This window comes from Hoplias malabaricus, chromosome 9 (genome assembly GCF_029633855.1).
Source record: "Hoplias malabaricus isolate fHopMal1 chromosome 9, fHopMal1.hap1, whole genome shotgun sequence".
In the NCBI taxonomy this organism is placed as follows: Eukaryota; Metazoa; Chordata; class Actinopteri; order Characiformes; family Erythrinidae; genus Hoplias; species Hoplias malabaricus.
Window position 1 is genome coordinate 37,362,835 of NC_089808.1, and position 13,346 is coordinate 37,376,180.

General features: G+C 34.5%; 1 pseudogene; it reads right to left on the reverse strand.

The window, feature by feature from the left end:
• Window positions 1–1,036: 1,036 nt before the first annotated feature.
• The window catches only part of LOC136706685 (macrophage mannose receptor 1-like), a 34,024-nt pseudogene continuing 21,714 nt past the window's right edge, over window positions 1,037–13,346 (reverse strand).

The window sequence follows — 13,346 nt, forward strand, 5'->3', positions numbered from 1 at the left end:
ATTGGATAAGCGGTTACAGATAATGAATGAATGAATACTAATTTTTAACCCTGTATTTTTTTACATTCCCATGATAAAGATGAATGACACACTATTGCTTGAAACAATAGGAACTATAAACAAAAGGAAAATTCTGCATTTTGAACGTTATTTAGACTTTACCTTTTACACTCAGATTTAACAGTAAAATTAAGTCTGAAATAAATAATTGAAAGACAGTAATAAATTTAATTTGTCTTGATAATTAATTATTTATTTATAAAATGAAGCATGCAGTACTGGTTCATCAAAATATATGAATTCAATATATGGGTCAGGTTTATATCCAAACATTGTTTTTTGGTCTTAAGTTATAAACAATTAAAAATAACTATATTTATTATTTTAATAAAAAAAAACTATATTATTATTATTATTATTAATTGGGGAAAAATCACTTTAATATTACTACATATTTAATTATTAAATATTGAGAAATCTATCTAATTATTCCACATATAATTTTATGTCTAACACTCCTTCATATTTCTTGTTATTGTTGTTACTAAATAGATTAAAAATGTACAGGATCAACCTAACATCATTCTCTCATGTATCCGTCTCAGCATTACAATTGTCAGTGCTCTGTATATTTATTATTATACCAGAGTTAGTTCCAACCCTGCAATGTGATTGGCTGAGAAACCTTCCAGGAGTGCCAATATTACATGATAATGGCACTCTGAGAAAAGCTCTTCAGGTATCTCTCCGCAAAACACATGTAACCTAGCAACAACGCGAGCGCTTTCAAGACAGAGCTATGCCTGGACTTTTTCACCCAACAGGGAACAGGTTCATTTTCTGTTTGCACACCTTATTTTGAATAGAGTTCTCGCTGCTCTGGTTCACCAGTTCCGCAGCACGACTTGTGATATACTAAAATATTTTCTTTTAACATAAATAGAGAGAACTTGGCATCTTTTAGTGCATGGTATCACTACGATTTGAATCCACTGTAAACAATGGTTAAACATAACATTTTATTGACTTGATGCGTTTATCTCTGCCTCTGTCCTGATTTCGATTGGTTTAACATTACACAAGTTAAAGATCCAGACTTCGCGGAAAAGAGCAAAAAGTTATGTGTGACGGAATGGAACTATTTATAATAATAAACAGTGATAACAAACTGTAGTATAATAGCAATAATACACTCAAGGTCCATGCTATATATTGGCACTGGTGTACTGATTTTAGGCACTAGCACTCCCTCTTGTGTATTATTGCAAAATTATTGTTGCATTCAGTAAATCAAAAACATCTGAATATTTAGCTATATATTTAGCTAAGTTTAATTTTAGCTGAGTTAAACTGTGGCCACATTGTCAAGATAATGACTGATGTGCAGGAATAGTGGTAAAAATATCTGGCTTGTGGAGACCAGGTGTTTTTATATATGGTCAAAATGGCCGCTATAGTCTTATTTAGTCTTTTTAGATATATTTACCCTGAATATATTATATTCTTTGTAATATTAATTTCATAACAAAGTCAGACTACAATATGCTCTAATATAAAAAACTCATAATTGCAACTTAACTCACCTGTTGATTTCTTACACAGGCTGTTGCACTTGGCAGTTGTCCACCTTCCATCCTCATCCACATAAACACAGGGCTGGTCCTTCTTTGGTTCTCCGTAATGCCATTTCTCCATATTTAACTGCCAGTTATCAATCCACAGGAAATATCCATCTGTCTGCATAAATATAAGAAGTCTTTGTTATTAAAAAACAAACAAAAAAAAAAAAAAAACTTAAGGATAATTTACTGAATCTCACAAGAAAATGATGACAATAATCTAAATATATATAATTATATTAAGCCTAAAACCACCAATTGTTAACACCAATACAATGTAAATAAAGTGCTTCCATTTCAATTTCACTTTTTAAGTGAATCTGTGTTCACAAATATTTAAGTAATCATTAGGCCAATAACTGTGGAGTTCATTTTTACAGCAAAACATTATAGAAAGTACGACTCACTCTTTTTTCCAAAATTATAATTAGATGCTACCACAATACAAACAAATTATCTGTAAAGTGTAGGTCTACCAGAATAAAGCCTTTACTCCATAAAAATAAGCCCCACAGAGCACATTTATTTCCATACAAAGAGCACTTTCTATGTTGGTACATTTTTTAAGAATCAAATTCTCTCGTCAGGTGAAATGAAACACATATTTTGGCAGGTTGAGATTGTTTGGCATTAAAAGAAAATACACCCTTATACGAAAAAGAATCACTGTAATGTTAGAATATTTTTTTGTTTGTAATTTTTTTTTGTAACTTTGATTCTCCTTTACAAAACAAGAAATGTAAAATGAAAACCCTCTGACGAAAACTTGAACCTGTGTCATGTTTGTATCTTCCAGCAGGATAGTGGTCCACATTAAGAGGGTTATATATATATATATATATATATATATATATATATATATAAAAAAAAATATATATATATATATATATATATAGTCATATCCCTTGCTCTAATCTTTTAAATTGCATTTCATTGTTTTCACTTATGTTTTAACTCTTATTTGAATTGTTTTATGATGTAATTCTATAAGTTTATAACTGTTCTGTTACTTTTATCCTCAGATGAGGGACGACCAGTAATGAAGGAAGAGTAGTATTTGTTTTATTTTCCCCTCAAGGGACGGAAGACCAGTGATTTATAACTTTTTAAGTTTTACTGCTGTGTTGTTCTGCTATAACGCTTCTATACATTCCCTGTGCTCTGTAAAACACTTTGAATTGCCATTGTGTAGGAAAGGTGCTCTATAAATAAACTTTCTTTGCTGAGATGTACACTCACCCCTACATTTTTGTTTTCTACAGGAACTGCACTCTGTTAGTTACTAAGATACTGCTGTAATTTTGCAACATTGAGAAAAATCACAGGTTTAATGCTCTTTCACACATCAGCCCTACCTCCTGACTGTTAAGGCCGATCCACATGGGTTGTCCAAGTTTATTTGCCTGCAGCTCAATGTAATATTGAGCATAGAGGTCTCGAATGCTGGCCAGTTTTGCCTCCTGAGACTCAGTGTTGTTTTGCTTCTCTCCAGGTGAGGTTTGTTTGAACGATCAGGTAAGAAGCATTTCCAATTGTGATAAAGGTTTTGGGCAGCTCTGTGGAGTCTGGGCTTTTTACAAATGTATCTAAAAATTTAGATAAAATATATAAGAACATGATTACATTAAAAACAGACATAGAAAAATTGTGGGTATATAAGTGTTTAAAGCATCATCAAAGCAAAGGAAGTTGATTTGTAAAAGAATCTCTGTATAATTCTGTTGGCCTTTGTATATATCCATGCTATGGCATAGTTTCAATGTCTTTAGTCATAATAACAATAAAGAAAACACTAGTAGTAGATGTGTCTATCCTTTTGATTATCAGTGTATGTTTCTGTTTACTGTTTAATTAACAGTATGCATTTTCAAACTTACCTGGAGGTCGACTGCAAATAAAGCCACTTGTGTCATTGCAGTCTTTCTGCACCCATTTTCCCGGCTTTGATCTTAATCTGCCTCCCATAGCAGCACACTTTTTACCCTTTGGAACACAGACACAGGATTCTAATTCAGGATTAATATAATTCAGGATATTTCATGCTCATGAAAAATAATTGAAACTTAAAGGAGCAATCTGTAAGATATGTACTGTACTTAGTCATAAAATGTCCAGGGTGTGTGATGATAGATTAAGGAAACGGTCAAAGCTAAAACAGTGCTGCCTCTCACAGCATTGCTAAAGCAGTATATTCCCCTTGAGAAGTGCCCAGTCCAGAACAGCACTCATAGATCCTTCCCTTCGAGGTCCTGCCTATGTCCCGCCCTCTGTCCAATCATCCAAGTGAACATAGTCAATGTTATATTTTACCAGACACAAACAGCCCCATTGCCCTTCTAAAAATCTCCATGACCAGAGACGGAGTAGTGAGTAGTTGGCCTTATGTATGAAAATTGGGGGCAGTTTAGATGCAGAACAGAGCTGGCAGAACAGAGCTGGCTAATTTTCTCTTCAACAGGAAACAGCAAATCATTTCTGAAAAAAATATAGAACTACTGATGCCTATGTATAGATTAAAAGAGGTAAAGGCCATTGGTTTTGTATTTTATATAAAGAAAGTGAGGCATAGCTACATTTGAAAGGTGTTAGGACTGCGTTTTTTGTGTTTTATATGAAGAAGGTGAATAACAACATAATCGAAAAGTGCAAATACCATTGTTTGTTTAAAACAAATTGATGCTGATTAATGTGCGTCTCTCTATGGTGTGTGTGTTTTAAACAAATTAAGGAGTAAGAATTGTGTTTGAAAAGCCTTGCATATTCACCTATTTAAGGTGGAACGCAGAAATCAAGCTTGGTAGTACACAGCACAAATAAGCGCTTCATGTAATGTGTTTTAGTGGCATGATGTACACTTGGTGGTGTGTTTTAATGGAAAAAATACGTTTTTAGCACTAGATTTAGCTTTGCATGGCAGTTTAATGTGGAAATGAATATTCAATAAGAAACTAGAGAACAAAACAGACACATGTAAGGTGGAACAAAATGTTTGAACAAGAAACTTGTGGATAAGAAGGTCTACCTCCTAAACGACATTTATGGTGGAAGGGAAAATCGATAAGTAACACCAGCCTTGTGTAATCTAAGTATTTTGGGTGAGAGTATTTCATTTGGAGAGTAAAGGCTTGCAAATGCAGGTGGCCACATGTTCAATCTTTTGGATCGGTAGTACTAGATGTTTTAGTGAAATGTGTTTAGTGAAATGTGTCTTTTCTGTGTAAATGTGTTGATTATGTCACACTCATCTTAGCTATTAAGGCCAAAGTTCTTAAACTTCTCTTGCTTGTTTGTTCGGTGTTCCTCAAAATGGCAACCTGTTTGAGCTTCACTTCTGGGGAGGATAGGGAGGAGGCAGACAGCTCTCTCCACTGCTTTGAAACTGTATTATAATTCTGATTTTAAACGCTTGCTGTTAATATTACAGATTGCTCCTTTAAGGCAAAATCTTGATAAATAATCAAAGTGTGTGACATGCCAACGTATAGTAGTTTCCTGATTCTAAAAAGCTTGTGAGTTTGACTGGACTGCCATCTGTCCATTTAAATCTTATGTTTGCCAAATTACTGAAGCAAATCAATAAGTCTTGGGTGTCTTCTACCATCTTCAAGGTCAGGAAAGCTAAATCAAAAAAGGGAGAGAATAAAACCTGGTAAATTTTTGGTGCTTAAAGTTTAAATTCTATAATGAATGGAAAAACATGGGTATATTAACATGAATAATATTCAGTACTGAGTACTTGGTGAGTCACTGATTTACAGTAACATGAACTTGTTAAATGGATCACAGAATGTGTGAGTACTGATTCAGAATTGGGAAATAAAATATTTTTAAGATCCCTTCAGAGATATCCTGAACAATTTATGTTTTCTACCACAGACTACTGAGTGACAAATGAACCGCAACTAATTAGCCTAGCCTAGCGTTGTTTGTTCAATCCCCTTGATCTCACTAGGTGGATAAATAAAGAGGAATTATCAACGTAATAGGATTTAACATGGTAGTTTTTGAACAGAAAAGATCTTTGACCTTGCTGAAGTTGGTGAGTTATCGATACCAGATTTCCTCCAATTCTCTTACAGTAATATCTGGCATCATACCAGGTTTTCTGCTCCAGTTGCCTTTTATAACACTGTAAATACATGACCATACAGATGATATGTTACATGAATAGTACAGAAAGCAAAATCAAAGTGTTTCAATGAACCTCAGCAACAACTCTTTCACAAAGACAAAGGAAATTCAGAGAATTTTTTAGTGCACCAATGGACTAAAATATTAAGACCAAAAGCATAATATAGAGCAAGCCATTTTGGCCTAAAGTGACACCAGTCGTACAAGTCATATCTCATGTTTTTACAAGTAAACACTCCAAGATCTCTGTAATTTAGTTTAGAAACTATAATTTCAGATATCAACTATGACATTTTTTAATAGTAAGTATATACATCTACATATCCATCAAGATTCTTGTGACTTGTGACATTGCTTGGACAACATATCCTTAATGTAATTTTGACTAGTCATATATCTTCATTGATTTACATGTAATTTCATATACTCATATACATAATTAACTAGAAATAATAGTAAACAGTAATAGTAAAACATGTACAGATATCTGCAACATTTTATTAATAAAACATATTATTGCAGTTATCTACAAAGTAATTCTAATTAGTAAGTAGTCTAGATCCACATATCCATAACAGAAATCTGACTAGTAAAATGGTTATTCAGGATATCCCTAAATTAATTTTGACTAGTAATAATATGCATTCAAGATTCATAAGATTCAGTGTAATTTTATAAATCTAAAACAGTTTTGACCCATAACACTAACATAATTGATATCTAACACTAGAAATGTCACTTTTCACAGTTTTATTCTAGTGAAAATGAAATAATAAATATCTCTAGTACAAATTGCAATAGAACTAGTAATGCATTTGATTATGATATAAACAATGTTATTTAAGATTAGTCATAATATTTTTATAAGTTTCTAACAATTTCCAAAAAGGAGATCTAAAACATAGTTTAAAACATATATAATTTATTATTGTTATTAGTCACAATTATAATTTGGAGCTCTCTATAAATTTGACATGACCTGGACTTGTTGACATTAATTATACGTCATTTTTATGAAAGCATTTCTAACTTTACTAGTAAAAAAATTATATTGACAAGTACAGATGAGAATGATCTGTAATTCAAAAACTAGTCAAAAAGTTTCTACCTGTAAAATGCATATTTTTACTAGTCAAAATTCAATTACAGATCTCTATAATATAATTAATAATATATAAATAAAACCTTGATACTAGTGATAATGCATATGACAGAGATCCATTATGAAATTGTCACTTGTTCATAAAATAATCATGACTAATCAAATTGGAGTTCTGACTAGTAATAAATTCAATTTGAGGGATCTATATCTCCATTTTTACTAGTCAAGACACATATTCAACACACGCTAATTTACATAGGTAGCATGCCTCTTCTTATCTCATCCATTCCTTACAGCACATTTCAATAAGAGAGTGTCACGTGTGTACAGGGAGGATGATGGAGGCTGACGTACACACAAGGAGTCTTTATTAAACATGAACAGAAATAAACACGACCAGGACAAGAGAAAAAAAACAGAACAGAAGACAAAACAGAAAACAGTGAATGGTGTACGTGTGTTTCATCTGTATTTCGATGCATGAAACACTTAGACCAGGGGGGAGGATTACAAAATAGACACAGGTGGAGAGACTGATGAGAGGGCAGAGCTAAGGCGGAGACAAGGGACCAAATCAAGCAGAGAGCCATGTGCTGACACACACAAGTTTTATATATTCTTTTATACACGTTTTGTTTGTTTCTGACCTGCTCACTCAATATTATGGTCTGTTTAAGTGGTGTCGGGTTCACAGTGTATATAATACGGACATACTTTACGATCTTGTATGGCTTAAAGATAGTACACAGTCTTCCACTTTTACCTTGTTTTGAAATTTGAACCAGTCCGGGGCACAGTCTCCTTGGGGCGGCTCGGTGGGGGCAGCAGTGGAGTTGACCAGGACAGAACCACTTCTTTCACAGATAAACTTCTCATAATCACCACAGTTCACACTTTCCCAAAGCCCTGGGGTAGAAAGTGGTGTGTTATTTTGATGAAAATATTTTAAAACGTCTTAAAATTTAATTACTTAAACTATACTTGTTTACTGCAGCATTACAAAATTACATTACAGGTGCTGGTCATAAAATTAGAATATCATGAAAATATTGATTTATTTCAGTAGTTCCATTCAAAAAGTTAAACCTGTATATTATACTCATTCATTACACACAGACTGATATATTTCAAGTGTTTATTTCTTTTAATTTGATGATTATAACTGACAACTAATGAAAACCCCAAATTCAGTATTTCAGAAAATAAGAATATTATTTAAGGCCAATACAAAAAAAAAAAAAAAGGATTTTTAGAAACGCTGGCCAACTGAAAAGTATGAACATGAAAAGTATGAGCATGTACAGCACTCAATAGTTAGTTGAGACTCCTTTTGCCGGAAGTACTGCAGCAATGCGGTGTGGCGTGGAGTCGATCAGTCTGTAGCACTGCTCAGGTGTTTTGCATCTATATATTCTCTGTATTTCAACTGTTTTGCAAACCTAGAATAAATATATCTAATGCTTATTTTTTTTCCAGTGTATAATTGTGTTTATGCCTGTAGATGTGTTGGAATTTCAACTGTGTATTTGTAAAGGTTAATTTGTAAATATTTGCATAATTACATAATTAGGTACTCAGTTTAGTCCACACTGACATTCATGACATTTAAGCCATTTTTAAAGTCCTCCTGCTTTTATATAAAAATCAAACAAGCATAAAGTGAAGTTTAGATTTAGATTTCCTCACTGGTTTTACTGTGATAAATAATAGTAAAAAAATACATCATGATTTTGTCATCACTTGTAATTACTGAAGTTTCGAGGTTATTTTTGATGAATCCACTGTCACGACTGACCTTGAGACCTAGTCATTTTCACACAATCCGCCTCTTTATTCTCAAAAGCCGGCTGGTTTTGTTCCCATGCCTGGAATACTACTAGAGATCCATCCATCCACCTTAACAAGAAACATGTGGTAAGTTTTTACCATTTCTGTTTTAATCATATCTTAAATATGCTTTTAAATGTGAGAGTTCTGGCAGTAACTTACATTAATGACTTATCCAGATCAATTTTCATGCCAATAAAGACATCCCTATAACCGAACATTGACTAAAAGATACAAAAATATAAAACAGTAAATTAAAAAAACCACAAAGTAGTTCACTATTTAAACATGCAGATATCAACAAGTCTTATTTTAAAATATTAAAATGCCACCACAAGGTTCACTTTACCTGATGCTAGACGAACAACCTCTCTTCTTCATCATTGATGACCACAAGATCACCGTGTCTGTGCTTACAGAACCTCCGTCCTTCTTCCACAGAGGTAGGACCATGACCCATATAATACTGACTCTCCTTGAATATAATCCAGCCATCATCTGTTTTATTGCATGCTGCAGTTGAAAGAAGAAAAGAGAATTAACTTTTAAATTCTTCTCTTGTAAACCAAACTTGATAAACAGCCGAGCTGCAAAGACTTACTTTGCTCTGTAATCTACACATTCTTTGGTGCAACACCTAGAGGGAGACAAAGATACCATAAGATAAGTTAAGATATGCCTGTAGATGTGTTGAAATATTAAACAATATATTAAAATGTTATATAATATGTAATAAATGCATTCAAGATTCTTATACTCAGTTTAAGTAAAGTGTCAATGTAGATGTGAGAGCAGTGCTGGCTGTAAAGTCTAACAGCAGCAGGAAGCAAGGACCTGCAATATCGTTCCTTCACACACTTGGGGTGAAGCAGCCAGTCACTAAAGGGACAGCCCAGGGCTGCCAGAGTCTCATGCACAGGGTGAGAGCTGAGCTGCTACTGTTTTGTGTATTGTATTTTGATAAAGTGAACTTGAAAATACTGCATTAAAACTTATAATTAAAACGTTCCATTCTTCAGTCACTACTGGAAACAGCACACACTTTCTATCAGCCCACTTTGTCTCCAATGTGGTGAAGGGAGAGCTGAGCAGAAAAGCAAACCTCTCGATTTACCATTCAATCTGTGTCCTAACCCTCACCTATGGTCATGAGCTTTGGGTAGTGACCGAAAGAATGAGATTGTGGGTACAAGTGGCTAAAATGGGTTTTCTCAGCAGGGTGTCTGGACTGTCCCTTAGAGACAGGGTTAGGTGCTCTGACATCTGGGAGAGACTCGGAGTGGAGCCAGTTGAAGTGGATAATGGATGGATGAATGGATATTATTGTGTCAAGAGTTCATCTACACCTTAATCAACTACAGTCCTCCATCCATCCATTTATATTTATAGAGTTTAACTGACACTTATCCACAACTCACAAAAATCCTGTGTTGTCTACTCTGAGAATCGATCCCAGCTAGGATAAGTAGGTCCACAACACACTTTAACTAAGATAATGCTAGAAATATGCACAAGATACTACTAGTACTTCTAGCTGAAACCTAGAAATCTAAACAAAATGCAACAGCATGTCAATGTCTCTATAAATGGGAACTGAATATCAGCATCTCTATAGCATATTCATAATCAGCATATACATACATCATTGGGATTTTTATTGGGAGACAGCTGTAGTGTATTGCTCTAAGGTTGAGAGGATGAAAATGTCCAAGTGGAAGGAGGATGCACAAAGCCAAAGAATAAATTAAATATTTTTAGATTAGCTTTGATATAATACTTAGTGTTATAAGTTATATTGGATGAGTGTTTGAATGCTTGTTTTATTCTGGACAAAAATGAACAGTTTGTAAAGTTTTAAATGTAAAATGCAGAGGTGGAATGTAACAAATTACGTATACCCCAGGAAAGGCACAACACTCACAGCGTTACTGTAATTGAGTAGATTCTTTGTATATTTGTACTTTTTTAAGTGCCTTAGTGAATGGTGGGCTGGAGAGAAATCTAGCGGTAAAATCATAAGAAATATGAAGACGGACAAGTCATTCACCAGTGCTGACCCAGCTGAGTCAGAAACCCATTCGAATTCTGAGTTACTCTGGAAGGAAATGAACACCTGGCCATATTTAAGAGGCCATATTCAAGTGCAAGGAAGGTGACATCTTTATAAAGCAGAATCGTCCTGTATTTGGGCACTAAAAGATGTGTTCCATTTTGAGCCGACATGGGATGCATTTAGTTCCATATTTTTGAGGTCACACTGTTATAGCGATGGTTTGAGACAGAAACACACAGCTCTCTCAGCCGGAGTAAGGGGTGGATTCTTCACGGCTCTTACGCGCTCATTGGTCATCACCTTTATTTAGCAAATCAGCAGCCAATGCATTCACAGTCCCTCCTACAGTGGGTTGTTTTGGTGTGGTTCTGCTGTGAGCAGCAGGTCAGTGCTGAAAAATTGTGAATTTAAAGCTCTGCATAAAGAACTTATGTTAGCACCATGTCCCAATTTTTTATATACTTTTATTTTTCGATGAAAATTTCTGATACCAGTCATCCTTTCCAAATCTACCATTTGCATTGGCCTCTTTGACTCCTACATCAAAATATAAATGGGAAATAAAAATCGTGTTCTTTCTCCGTGTTGTATCATCCCGTGGAGAAAAAAAAAAAACAGCAATATGTATTGTTTTGTGAAATTTATATGCCCGGTGAAGTACTGGCACCCTCTCCAGTTTGTGTTCCTGCCTTGTGCCCAGTCAGTGACCCACCATGACCCTGAACATATATATTACCCAAAGTAGTACCCAAGTAGCTCAGCAGTCTTCCAGTTCACAGTCTTCTTCCAGTCTGCTCCCATGAACTGGAAGAATGCTGAGCTACTTGGATACTGCTTTGAGTAATACATCTATATTCCTTCATTCATTGTTGAATGCTGTCTACTATGGGTAATACATTGACTTGGCATTAATACCTCATACATACCCACTTCAAAACAACAGACATATTCTTTCAATAAAATTATGTTGAATATACATAACTTCAGGTATTTTAATATTCATGTCTTATCTTCAGGCCTCTCTATTAGCACTTTATTTAATTTGTAAAATTATTCCATTAATTAAAACCTACTGGTTTGAAATTTATATCCCCTTTTTGCGCTAGGAGAGAAACCACCTCCCCACACAAACACTTAAAAAAAGTAACTAAGTAACTTCAACTCTGAGTAAATTTCAAATGCACTAATTTTTAATTTTACTTCAGTACATTTTTACACCGATAATCTTACTTGTACTTAAGTAAAAGTTTATCAGAGTAACAGTACTTTTACTTGAGTAGAATGTTTTAGTACTCTTTCCATCTCTGGTAAAATGCAACTATATTTTACTAAGTATGTACAGAACTAGATGACATTTCTGTTACCTTTTTGAATCTCACAAAGCCAGTCTATCCTTTGATCACACTGTAGATCATTCCATTGTTGTAGAGTGGTTCTCCATGGGTACATTTGAGTTGTAGCACATCTTTCAATGTTGTTTAAGTTGTTTGGTTCCCCCTCCTCCCAGTATTCAAAAGATGACTAAAGAAACAAGAAATCCAATATGAATTTTATCACTCCACACATCAGCCCTATGAGGAAATATCTCAGAACAGCTGATCAAATTTAAACCACACTCACATCTGAGCCATCACTCCATGTGTAACCAACAGTGGGATCCTGGATGCTGTAGCCAATCCATGCAGCCTCTGAACTACAAAAATAAATATAATAAATCTGTATAAAAATTGTACGTCTAGGTCTCCACTTCTGTAAATTCAAAGCTACCCTGTAGTAGAAAAGACAGTGTATTCTTCATCTAATATTTGACTAAAATACCTATTTATATGTGAATGTTTATATTAGGTGGTACGTGTCATTGTTTTACAGCTCTGTTCACTGTCTGTGAGGAGTTTGGTGTGTTTTCTCCATGTCTATTGAGTTTCCGCTGAGTTCACTGATTTTCTTCCACAGTCCAACACCTGCTAGGAGTTAGACTGGTTACACAAACCCTTCATAGTGGTGTGAGAGTGATTGGGTGAGTGTATGACGTTTTGTTATAGATTACCGCACCATCCAGTTTCATCCAATTTCCACATTATGCCCATTGATTGCTGATAAGCTCCGGACACTGAACAGGAATAAGGGATTACAGAAAATGAATAAATTAATATTTTTAATACACTCATACTTACTATGCACTTTCCAATGACAGCAAATCAGTAGAACTGTGGATACTGAGTAGGTCGCCTCCCAATTCCCGACAGAAGGCAAGGGCTTCTTTTGACTTTTTTTGACCACTGAAAACATCTTTAGCAATCACATTAAAACAAACACTAATCAGTGCTGAGACACCAATTGCATGATACATCTAAAAAAATATTTTTACCATATATAGTTTATTCAAAGCCCTTTTTGCAGAAAAAAGAGAACATGCCAAATGCCACACAAACTGAGACAGGGCTGAACCCAGGCCCCCATTACCAGAGCTGTGTTGTAGCGACATCTGCTGCACCCCATGTATGTTTGGGCAGTATAACAGTAATACCATATACCACTGCATTGAAAAATGTGGATGGTACCTCAAAATGAGAGCAGAATTTCAAAATTGTGACACGTGTGGTGTATCAAATTT